At 36.4% G+C, this 13,261-nt stretch overlaps 1 protein-coding gene across 1 annotated transcript in view; it reads right to left on the bottom strand.

Annotated features, from left to right (window-relative positions):
• DACH2 (dachshund family transcription factor 2) overlaps nucleotides 1-13,261 on the bottom strand; it is a 688,250-nt gene that overhangs the window by 341,480 nt on the left and 333,509 nt on the right. The gene's annotated exons all lie outside the window — the stretch shown is intronic.

The raw sequence follows: 13,261 nt of genomic DNA, 5'->3' as shown, positions 1-13,261 counted from the left end.
AACTAATGAGAATGAAGATACAACCATTCAAAACCTTTTGGATACAGCAGAAGCAGCCCAGAGAGGGAAATACATCGCAATACAAGCATCCATCCAAAAACTAGAAAGAACTCAAAAACAAAAGCTAATCTTGCACCTAAAGGAGCTGGAGATGGAATATTACTCAGCCATTAGAAATGACAAATACCCACCATTTGCTTCAACGTGGATGGAACTGGAGGGTATTATGCTGAGTGAAATAAGTCAATCAGAGAAGGACAAACATATGGTCTCATTCATTTGGAGAATATAAATAATTGCAAAATGGAATAGAAGGGAAGGGAGAAGAAATGGCTAGGAAAATCCTAGAGGAGAACACAGGCAACACCCTTCTTGAACTTGGCCACAGCAACTTCTTGCAAGATATATCCATGAAGGAAAGAGAAGGGAAAACATTATATGGTCTCATTCATTTGGGGAATATAAAAAATAGTGAAAGGGAAAAAAGGGGAAAGGAGAAAAAATGAGTGGGAAATATGAGAAAGAGAGACAAAACATGAAAGTCTCCTAACTGTGAAACGAACTAGGGGTGGTGGAAGGAGAGGTGGGCGGGGGATGGGGGTGACTGGGTGATGGGCACTGAGGGGAGCACTTGACGGGATGAGCACTGGGCGTTATTCTATATGTTAGCAAATTGAACACCAATAAAAAATAAATTTATAAAAAAATAAATTCAGAATGCTAATTTTTATTTCTAGTGATCATGTAAGAATGACATCATATGATTTGCTAACCCGGATTTATTTTACAGAAATATATTTTTTTAATTCTCACCTGGCACTTTCATGTGTACATTAAAATGACTGAGAGCACTCAAAAGAGGAAAAGCATACAGTCATAATATTTTTAAGCTCAATATTTGGCACTGGCTACACTGACCCAGGCATGTGTACAAATGTAAAGTTTTTGTCATTTTGACAATTCTCTGGATTTTGCCTATACTTAATATAGACAAAATGAGTTGAAAACATGATCCAAAGTATATATGCTGCAAGAAGGGAAGGAAAGAGGTCACACACACACAAAAACATTTTCATCACCACCACTACAGTAACCAATCCTTACACCCCAGCTTTTGGTTGTTAATAAAGACAGGATATCTTATGATCTATAGATTTTTTAAAGTTGGAGACTTGGTATCAAGGCTATGTTTTGTAACTCATTTCTGGTCACAATATGAAGGTGATGCCCGTAGATTCTAAATCTTATTACCCTCTATTACTTTAATAGAAAATTATAGGAAATTAATTTTTGTTTTGTAGGATTCCTTGAATGATTGGTACTACTGTGTTTTCCTAACTACATGCTTTAGTTTAATGGGTTATTTCAATACAGCCATCCACTGACTCCAATAAAATAAAGTAGTGACAAGGCAGCTTATCACCTGCAGGTATATTGTATGATGGAAAGTGTTATTGTACTATTTAAATGTATGCTTTTTCCCTGTGAAAAGCAAGTCAGCATAAAGAGCAGACACTTGAAGGAATGACATATGTAGTAGGTGAAGAGTTGTATATTTCACTTCATGTAAGTTCTGTGTGATGGGGAAAATGAGGTTGGGGGATGAGCTCTGGAGAGACCAATGTGTCTTTCTATAATCCACTAGTTTTGGCTTGTGACTATGTAATTTTCATAAGATCTCTTATTTGGGGATAAGGATTGACCCGATGGATAGCCAGGCACTGTGGTATGTATCACAGTTATCACAATGAAAGTGTGTAGTCATCAGTGATCCTCTCAACAAAATAGAGGTAAGTTAGAACTGTAAATGTGAAATAGCACTGCAGCCAGACTAGCAGTGGTTTGATAATATTTATATTTCTCATTAACTTAAACATATTAATTCAATCCATATATATCAAGGTAATTTACTAAAGAATTGTCACAAGGAATGATTTATAACTGTTACCTTTCTCTACAAGATAAGTGGGTTGCAATCATTCAGATTATTTTTATGCTCTGCTGAAAGAAAAATTATAGGTATACTAGCTGCCCCACACTGTAAAATACTATAAGAACAATCAAAAAAAGGAAAAGAAAACATTAACATTTTATTTTATAGAAACTACACAGTCACCAACAGTTAATTACATGGATTATTCTAGGATTTCCTAATTCTGAAAGACCAGACATCTTATTATGTCTTATACTTAACTCAAGTAGTTCTGATGTAACCCTGAAGATTTCTAGTTTAAATTTTCAATACCAAGCTTTTGCATGAACTATATAGTTCAGTGTATTTGTAAAATTATGATAATAATTATCAAGATACCTAGGCTTTGAAATGAATGGTCAAGACTCTTTACTATAAAAAACAAACTGATGGTTACCAGAAGGAAGGTAGGTGGTGGTGAGGTTAAATAGGTGATGAGGAGTAAGGAGTGCATTTGTAATGAACATGGGGTATTATATGGAAGTGTTGAATCACTATTTTACACCTGAAACTAATATTACACTGTATATTAACTAACTAGAATTTAAATTAATACTTAAAAAATAAAATAAATATTGAAAAGGGAAAAAAAAAGAAATTCATGGTCAAGAGGCCTGTTTCCACATTTCACTATCTCTAAGATTGGGTCAAGACAATTAACTTATTGAAAATTCACTTTTTTCATCGATTAGTCAGAAATATTAATCTAAGCTTACAATATTACTGAAAAGATCAAGTGGAAAAAAAACATTTAAAAATCATTCTTTTTATTTATTTTTAATTTTTTGAAGATTTTATTTATTCCTGATAGACACACAGAGAGAGGTAGAGACAGGTAGAGGGAGAAGCAGGCTCCCTATCAGGGAGCCCAATGCAGGACTCGATCCTGGGACTCCGAGAGTGGAAGACAGACATTCAGCTACTGAGACACCCAGGCATCCCCAAAATCATTCTTTTTAAACTTAAACTTTAGCTACATGCATACACGTAGAGACACCTTAAAGATGTAGAAGTACTTTACAAAAACACTATACAGACTATCATCATCATCATCATCACCACCACCACCACCACCATCAGCCTGTAAGATTTGCTTAAATTCCAAGTTTCCCCCTCTACCTATGTTGGAAATAAGCAATGGGTTCTGTTCTATGAGACACTCATGTAGGACAAAAGTAATTGACAGGAGTCTAACAAATTTGAGTACATACATTTTTATGTTAAAATATTTATAACAGGAAAAAACATTAACACAGAAATTGAGATTTGGGAACTCCAGATTCAGCTAATAGAATGAATAGGGTTCTTACTACCAAACTGGTATAGTTAAGCGCTTTATTTAGTAGAAAAACAAAAAATGCATATTAAGTCTAAACTCCACATTATGTTAGAAAATATCAGTAATTAAACTTCTGGATCCAGATCCTATTAGGACAAAGGTCTTCCTGAAGACACTTAAAGAAATAATAAATCTCTTAATAACTTAAGAAATAAAGAAAATGTAATTACATAGAAGTAGTTACCATTTGTGTGACATGAATTATGCTTTACAATATTGTTCATTCAAAAACCCAAAGACAGCCATAGAAACAGACATGTTTTAAGTCAACCATCAATAATGTTGGTTTGGGGACGCCTGGATGGCTCAGCAGTTTAGTGCCTGCCTTTGGCCCAGGATGTGATCCTGGAGTTCCAGGATTGAGTCCCACATCAGACTCCCTGCATGGAGCCTGCTTCTCCCTCTGCCTATCTCTCTCTCTCTCTCTCTCTCTCTCTCTCTCTCTCTGTCTCTCACGAATAAATAAATTTTAAAAAATCTTTTAAAAAGGCTGGTTTGGCTTTTTCCTAGGTTGATCTCTCCTTTTTACACTCAAAAAAGAACAGCCTAAGACCTCTCTGTCCCCACTAGGACCACTTCTTAAGCATCGAAACTGAGTTAGAATATGAAATGCATTGTGAAAAAGAAGGGACACTGATTCCAGCAATGTGATCAGGCTAATTGGCATTACCATCATATCATAAGGTTGACATCAAACTGCCAAGACTTGGCATGACTCCACTTATGGCTCTGCCAATCCTGAGTTGAGTGTTGCAGCCATTATAATGGCATTTTGTCTTCACTGGTTCAGAGACTGGTGTCTTCACTAAGGCCTTGGAGAACAGCTGAAATTCCTAAAAATATTTTGCCACAATAGAGCTAGAATTAAAAAAAAATGCTGAAGAATCTGCTACCTCTTAAGAAATTAACACTACACTAATTTCATCTGAGGCACTATATTACTTCCTTGTAGGCTGTCAGTTTAAATCTCTCTCAAGCCAAATTCCACATCTGTCTACTTGCAATGCTTCCTAAGCTACAGAAAGGGGAGTAGCCATCTTTTGGGAAATTCAAAGGTTTACATAGCTAATCAATCCCTTCAGTGTGATCCAGGGATGTTAGCACTTCTACAGAGCTGCAGAGAAAGATGAGGGGATAATGTTCTTGTTCTTTTCTCTATACACCAAAAGATTTTACAAAAAATACCAGAAAATAGTATTATTATGCATTAATGTTATCAGTAATTAAGATATGAATTGAACAACAGGAACAGAGACAGAGACATGAGATGTTCAGAATATCAAGCAGTTCAATATATGAAGGCAAAACACAAACATCATCCTTTTGTAGTAACTAAGCAAAAAGCTGGGTGAAATTTGGGAAAACTTCAATTCACGCATTTCATTTTAAGATGTTACAATGTTATAATAATGTTCTATATATGCTATAGTGAATATGTGTTGTGTTCTATAATGTTATAATAAATATGTGTTAACTAAAAAGAAAGTATGTGTATATATCTTTATCTAAAGAGAGCGATAGAAATAGAGATAGATACTATATCTATCTATAGTTACATAGGTGTAATATCTAAATGAATATCAGGCAATATTTTCAAAAATAGATCCTATGGGTCCTATATTACTGAATAAAGACCTATTATCAATAATTAGTATGTTGATTATTTGTATATAATCAAATCTTGCTAAAGTATTTTTTAGGTACCTAAGTCAATTTAAACCTCTCAAGTATTTTTTTTAATTTTTATTTATTTATGATAGTCACAGAGAGAGAGAGAGAGAGGCAGAGACACAGGCAGAGGGAGAAGCAGGCTCCATACACCGGGAGCCCAATGTGGGATTTGACCCCGGGTCTCCAGGATCGCGCCCTGGGCCAAAGGCAGGCGCCAAACCGCTGCGCCACCCAGGGATCCCCCTCTCAAGTATTTTAACCCTATACCAATGCACACACTCGTACCCATGTACATTTCTTTCTTGTTTATACTTGTTGCTTTGCTAAGTAAGATATTTTTATTAATACTAGAAAAGTTAGCGTAGCCACTGTCTGAATTATTTCAAATTCTGAATTAGTGGAGTTCGAATGAATCAGGTTCTGTTATATAAAGATGTACATGTCAAGCTATATAAGTAAATTGAGAACTCTTCTTAAATAAATCAAGAAAATGCCCTAACCATTTCTAATCCTCTTCACTTTCATTTGCTTATAACTGCTGGGGAGAAAACAATTTAAAGACAAATATAATGTACAAAAACATCACAATATCTGAAAAGAGACGCCCTGATCATTTTATTTTGTGACCTTTAGACCCCATTTTTAAGCTACAAATGGAAAGAAATAATACAAACAAACATAAAGTTCCATTACTTGGGCATTTTAGCAGGGTTTAAAGGGGCTTCTCCTTACATATGACACAGAAACAGGAGGTACCAGCAGATTCTTCAATAATTAGTCAGTTGTATGTAAAATTATACTTAGCTGTATAACATTATCTTTCTTTACAAAAAAAAAAAAATTTGAGACACAAGCACCTGAAACGAAAGTACTGTAAAACATTTCAATAATCATTTGGGGGAAAACAAGGATAAATCTCAACCCATACAGACCATATTAAAAATATAAACTGGTTGTGATAAGCAATGGGTGTTGTATGTAAGTGGTGAATCACTAAATTCTACACCTAAAACTAGCATTACATTGTATGGTAATTACCTGGAATTTAAGTAAAAACTTGAGGGGTATCTGGGTGATTCAGTCAATTAAACATCTGACTCCTAGTTTCAGCTTGAGTCATGATCTCAGGGTCATAGGATTCAGGCTCCATGCTCAGTGCCAGTCTGCTTGAGAGATTCTCTCTCCCTTTCCCTTCACCTTCTGCCCCTCCTGACACTCAGCCTCTCTCTCTCTCTGTCTCAAATAAGTAAATAAAATCTTAAATAAAAATTTGAAATTCCAGAAAAAAATCAACTGGAATTTGAATAAAAACTTAAAAATATATCAACTGAATTATTTAAAATTATTTGTAAAGAAAATTAATGAAAGTTAAGTTTGAAATGCATACTAAGTTTAATGTCAAATATGAAACTTGCTGATAGCTAAATTGAGAATTGATTCTCAATTATCTTTGTGAATGGAGGAGTGAGGTGGTATGTCTAATCTAAAATAATGCATAATCCCACAATTATTTCTACTTGGTTTTACAGAGCATTTTTCTTCTTACACTTGACGATAGATAAGTAAGATATTCTTGGGCATGTAAAATAAATGTAAATTAAGGAGAGGAATTACTGTAGAGCTAGGCATGTTCCTCCTCCTCCTGTTTAATGTTTTTTCAACTTTCTGTCTTTTAGACAGAAGTGCTCATACCGTTCTGCACTGAATATCTTATCTATCTCTATCATCTCATTCTAGGTGCAAGCAAAAGGATAAGAATTGAGGATTTTTTTCGATGGCTCTTATTGCAATAAATCCAAGTTGTAGAAGGAAAAGCCAAGGCCCTAATCCAAGGAAGGAGGTGCCAAGGAAGGTGAAATATATAAACCAAGTAAATTAGGAGGAGGTGAAAGCCTAAACTGGGTTCTCACTTACACTATAAGACAACATCAAGATGAGGAAAGAATTCAGAAGACCTGGGTTTGAAACCCATCTCTGCCACTCATTTGCTTTGTGACCTTATGCAATTAATTTAAACTCAGTGAATCATAAGTTGCTCACTTGTAAAATGAAAACAATATCCATAAGTATACAATGAAGATTAAATTAAGTGCATATAAAATAAGATAAAAACAGGGAGGGAGGCAAACCATAAAAGACTCTTAACAATAGGGAACAAAGTAAGGGTTACTGGTAGGCAGGTGGGTGGGAGGATAGAGTAAATGGGTGAAGGGCATTAAGGAGGGCACTTATTGTAATGAGTACTGGATATTATATGCAAGTGATGGATGAAGCATTAAATTCCACCCCTGAGGGCAGCCGGGGTGGCTCAGTGGTTTAGCACTGCCTTCAGCCCAGAGCATGATCCTGGAGTCACAGGATCGAGTCCCACATCAGGCATCCCTGCATGGAGCCTGCTTCTCCCTCTTCCTGTGTTTCTGCCTCTCTGTATCTCATGAATAAATAAATAAAATCTTTAAGAAAAAAAAGAACATAACACCATTTAAAAAAAAATTCCACCCCTGAAACTAACAATATATGTTAACTAACTAGGATTTAAATAAAATATTGATAGAAACTCAAAAACAAAACAAAACAAAACCCAACACTTAGCATGCATGCCTGATATATAATAGGAACTTAATATATATTACAGATTTTCTTCAATAGATAAGGTACTAAAGTTTACTCAAGGGTGCATTAACAAACACGTGGAGGGTAGCAGGTTTCATCCTGTTCAAAGATGAAAGGGTCAACCAGGAAATTAAGGAAGAATTAAAAAGATTCATGAAAACTAATGAGAATGAAGATACAACCGTTCAAAATCTTTAGGATACAGCAAAAGCAGTCTTGAGGAGGAAATACATCGCAATACAAGCACCCATTCAAAAACTGGAAAGAACTCAAATACAAAAGCTAACCCTGCACCTAAAGAAGCTGGAGAAAAAACAGCAAATAGATCCTACACTCAGCAGAAGAAGAGAGTTAATAAAGATTTGAGCAGAACTCAATGAAATAGAGACCAGAAGAACTGTGGAACAGATCAACAGAACCAGGAGTTGGTTCCTTGAAAGAATTAATAAGATAGATAAACCATTAGTGGGCCTTATTAAAAAGAAGAGAGAAAAGACTCAAATTAATAAAATCATGAATGAGAAAGGAGAGATCACCACCAAGAAAATATAAACTATTTTAAAAACATATTATGAACAGCTATATGCCAATAAATTAGGCAACCTAGAAGAAATGGACACATTTCTGGAAAACCACAAACTACCAAAACTGGAACAGGAAAAAATAGAAAACCATAAAAGGCCAATCACCAGGGAGGAAATTGAAGCAGTCATCGAAAACCTCCCAAGACACAAAAGTCCAGGCCCAAAGAGCTTCCCAGGGGAATTCTATCAAACGTTTAAAGAAGAAACTGTACCTACTTTACAAAAGCTGTTCAGAAAGATAGAAAGAGTTGGAATACTTCCAAACTTGTTCTATGAGACCAACATCACCTTAATTCTGAAACCAGACAAAGACCCCACCAAAAAGGAGAATTATAGACCAATATCCCTGATGAACACAGATGCAAAAATTCTCAACAAGATACTAGCCAATAGGATCCAACAACACATTAAGACAATTATTCACCATGACCAAGTGGGATTTATCCCCGGGATGCAAGGCTGGTTCAACACGCCTAAAGCAATCAGTGTGATTGATCATATCAGCAAGGGAAAAAACAAGAACCATAGGATCCTCTCAATAGATGCAGAGAAAGCATTTGACAAAAGAGAGCATCCATTCCTGATCAAAACTCTTCAGAGTGTAGGGATAGAGGGAACATTCCTCAGCATCTTAAAAGCCATCTACGAAAAGCCCAGAGCAAATATCATTCTCAATGGGGAAGCACTGGGAGCCTTTCCCCTAAGATCAGGAACAAGACAGGGATGCCCACTCTCACCACTGCTATTCACCATAGTACTGGAAGTCATAGCCTCAGCAATCAGGCAACAAAAAGAAATAAAAGGCATTCAAATGGGTAAAGAAGAAGTCAAACTCTCCCTCTTCGCTGATGACATGATACTGTACAGAGAAAACCCAAAAGACTCCACTCCAAGATTGCTAGAACTCATACAGCAATTTGGCAGTGTGGCAGGATACAAAATCAATGCCCAGAAGTCAGTGGCATTTCTATACACTAACAATGAGACTGAAGAAAGAGAAATTAAGGAGTCAATCCCATTTACAATTGCACCCAAAAGCTTAAGATACCTAGGAATAAACCTAACCAAAAGGTAAAGGATCTCTACCCTAAAAACTAGAGAACACTTCTGAACGAGATTGAGGAAGACACAAAGAGATGGAAAAATATTCCATGCTCATGGATTGGAAGAATTAATATTGTGAAAATGTCATTGTTACCCAGGGTAATGTACACATTTAATGCAATCCCTATCAAAATACCATGGACTTTCTTCAGAGAGTAGGAACAAATCTTCCTAAGATTTGTGCGGAACAGAAAAGACCCTGAATAGCCAGGAGAATATTCAAAAAGAAAACCATAGCTGGGGGCATCACAATGCCAGATTTCAGGTTGTCCTGCAAAGCTGTGGTCCTCAAGACAGTGTGGTACTGGCACAAAAACAGATACATAGATCAATGGAACAGAATAGAGAATCCAGAAGTGGACCCTCAACTTTATGGTCAACTAATATTCGACAAAGCAGGAAAGACTATCCACTGGGAAAAAAGACAGTCTCTTCAATAAATGGTGCTGGGAAAATTGGACATCCACATGCAGAAGAATGAAACTAGACCACTCTCTTGCACCATACACAAAGATAAATGGATGAAAGATCTAAATGTGAGACAAGATTCCATCAAAATTCTAGAGGAGAACACAGGCAACACCCTGTTTGAACTTGGCCACAGTAACTTCTTGCAAGATTCATACATGAAGGCAAGAGAAACAAAAGTAAAAATGAACTATTGGGACTTCATCAAGATAAGAAGCTTTTGCGCAGCAAAAGAAACAGTCAACAAAACTCAAAGACAACTTACAGAATGGGAGAAGATATTTGCAAATCACGTATCAGATAAAGGACTAGTATTCAAGATCTATAAAGAACTTCTTAAACTGAACACCAAAGAAACAAACAATACAATCATGAAATGGGCAAAACACATGAACAGAAATCTCACAGAGGAGGACATAGACATGGTCAACAAGCACATGAGAAAATGCTCTGCATCACTTGCCATCAGGGAAATACAAATCAAAATTACAATGAGATATCACCTCATACCAGGGAGAATGGCCAAAATTAACAAGGCAGGAAACCACCAGTGTTGGAGAGGATGTGGAGAAAGGGGAACCCTCTTGCACTGTTTGTGGGAATGTGAACTGGTGCAGCCACTCTGGAAAACTGTGTGGAAGTTCCTCAAAGAGTTAAAAGTAGGTCTGCCGTACAACCCAGGAATTGCACTGCTGGGGATTTACCCCAAAGATACCGATGCAGTGAAACGGCGGGACACCTGCACCCCGATATTTATAGCAGCAATGTACACAATAGCCAAACTGTGGAAGGGGCCTCGGTGTCCATCGAAAGATGAATGGATAAAGAAGATGTGGTTTATGTATACAATGGAATATTACTCAGCCATTAGAAATGACAAATACCCACCATTTGCTTCGATGTTGATGGAACTGGAGGGTATTATGCTGAGTGAAATAAGTCAATTGGAGAAGGACAAACACTATATGGTCTCATTCATTTGCGGAATATAAAAAATAGTGAAAGGGAATAAAGGGGAAAGGAGAAAAAATTAGTGGGAAGTATCAGAAAGAAAGACATAACATGAGAGACTCCTAACTCTGGGAAACGAACAAGGGGTGGTAGAAAGGGTGGTGGTTGGGGGTTGGGAGTGACTAGGTGATGGACACTGATGGGGGCACTTGATGGGATGAGCACTGGGTGTTATGCTATATGTTGGCAAATTGAACTCCAATAAAAAATTTTAAAAAATGAAAATAAAATGTACATTAACTTCAAGGCAGTTTTTTAATTCTTGTTTTCTTTCATCTAACATTCTCTCAAAGTCAGTACATGGATCTGATTATTTATATGGTACTATTTCTAGGCTCTGTGAATGTATTTTATAAGAAATATATTATCATATATTGAGTACCAAGATATATTTCCAGCACTATTATGCTCTCAACATTCTTTTATATGCACAGGGCTACTTTATTATTGTATCAGAATTTGTTTTTGTATACTTAGTGTAAAAAATCATTTTCTAGGGTAACTCCAGTGGCTCAGCGGTTTAGCACTGCCTTCAGCCTGGGGCAGGATCCTGGAGACCTGGGATCGAGTCCCACATCAGGCTCCCTGCATGGAGCCTGCTTCTCCCTCTGCCTGTGTCTCTGCCTCTCTCTCTCCTTTTCTGTCTCTCATGAATAAATAAAATCTTTAAAAATCATTTTCTAACCCCCAAATCCTTAACAGTGTTTCTTTTTATCTATAGCAGCTTTTTTATTTTTTTTAAATATTTCTTGGTTATTTCTTATAGATAGAGAATGAGAGAAAGAGAGACAGAGAGGGGGCAAGAGCAGTTAGAGGAGAATAGGGGGAAGCAGGCTCCCTGTTAAGCAGGGATTCCGTGCAGGGCTCAATCCCAGGACCCCACGATTATGACCTGAGCTGAAGGCAGATGCTTAACCAAGTGAGCCACGCAGGCACCCTAAACAGCATTTTAAAAAAATTTTAAACAAAATACTACGTGAACTAAGGTATATAAAATTCTGAAGCAGAAATGGGAATTATGGAATTAATTACCAATTCCATGCCTGCAGGTAAGGAAAGTCCTTGAAAGACACTTAGCATGGCAGCCCAGGTGGCTCAGCGGTTTAGCGCCACCTTCAGCCCAGGGGGTGATCCTGGAGACCTGGGATTGAGTCCCACTGTCAGGCTCCCTACATGGAGCCTGCTTCTGCCTCTGCCTCTTTCTCTGCCTCTCTCTTTCTGTGTGTCTCTCATGAATAAATAGATAAAATCTTTAAAAAAAAAAAATACACTTTGGAAACCACTGATCTATAGAGAAAACCCTAAACCTGATAAATAAAAAGCTAGCTTCACAAGTTGCCTTTTCCCTACCCTTTCTATTCTAAACATATTGTCTATGACTCTCCTATCTCAAATGGGAGATCTCTGCTCTGGTCTCTTGAACTTAATGGTATTCCCCCTAATATACTAGGCTCTTTCTCATTAGTGTTTTTCTGTAGTCTTCTCTCTGCCTAGAGTGTTTTTCACTGATTCTCCTCCTGTCCTTTGCTCAGTCTACAAAACATAGCTCCAAAGTTTCCATCTCTCTGTGTATGACCCAATTTACCAACTTAGTTGCTTCCATCTCTGTGATCTTATAGCACCTGGTATGTACTTGTATTATAGTCTGCATCACACTTTAATGCAATTATTACTTTACATGTCCTTCTCTTTAGTTCTACTGTTGACAAGAACTGCTACTCATATAATTTTTCATTACCTTAGACATAATACCCAAATACAATAGGTGGTTTATAAAATTTTGTGTGACTAAAGGTATAAAGATCTTATTGTCATTAAATTCCTTTTAATTTTCTACCACATAATAACTTTAATAATTTTTGAAATTTCAGCTAGATAAATATTAAGCTTATTTTAAATGTTTCATGCACTTTTATGTTCTTTTATAGATAATAAAAATGTTCAATGCTAAATTATGAAACTTATTTTTAGGGGAGTATTGTTTATCACAGTGTTGATAAACTGAATTATTATTTAAGATAATGACCATTTGGACGTTCTTCTTTTCAAATTATCAGGCTTCTCTACCCAGGGTACATCTTCTTTCTACTTTCTAACCTACAGTAAAACTGGAAAAGATCCACAGATGATTAAAACCCTTAAAAACAAAAAAATATATATATTATTGGGATGTATAAGTAAGCAGATGTGCTGCATTATATAGAAGGCTTTGAGACAAAGTTAGTTTGGCTAGCACTTCTCATCCCTGTCCCCAGCACACAAAAATATACATACAATAAGGCCTTAAAAGGGATTTCCTGCAAGGAAATGACAATTTTTTAAAGAGTCATGTCTATTTGATCTGAGTCACTGGAGTAACAAAACTGTTTTCATGAATACTTTAAAAATTCAATAATGTAACCTCTAGTACAGCTTGAAAAGCTCTGAAGGGCAAGACAGATCAATATTAGTTTATTTCTAATGCTGGACAGCATGAACAGACAAGGCTGATCATCAGAT

Source organism: Vulpes lagopus, chromosome X, assembly GCF_018345385.1.
Source record: "Vulpes lagopus strain Blue_001 chromosome X, ASM1834538v1, whole genome shotgun sequence".
NCBI lineage: Eukaryota > Metazoa > Chordata > Mammalia > Carnivora > Canidae > Vulpes > Vulpes lagopus.
Note: the sequence above shows the minus strand (reverse complement) of the source record. Positions and strands in the feature narration are given on the sequence as shown.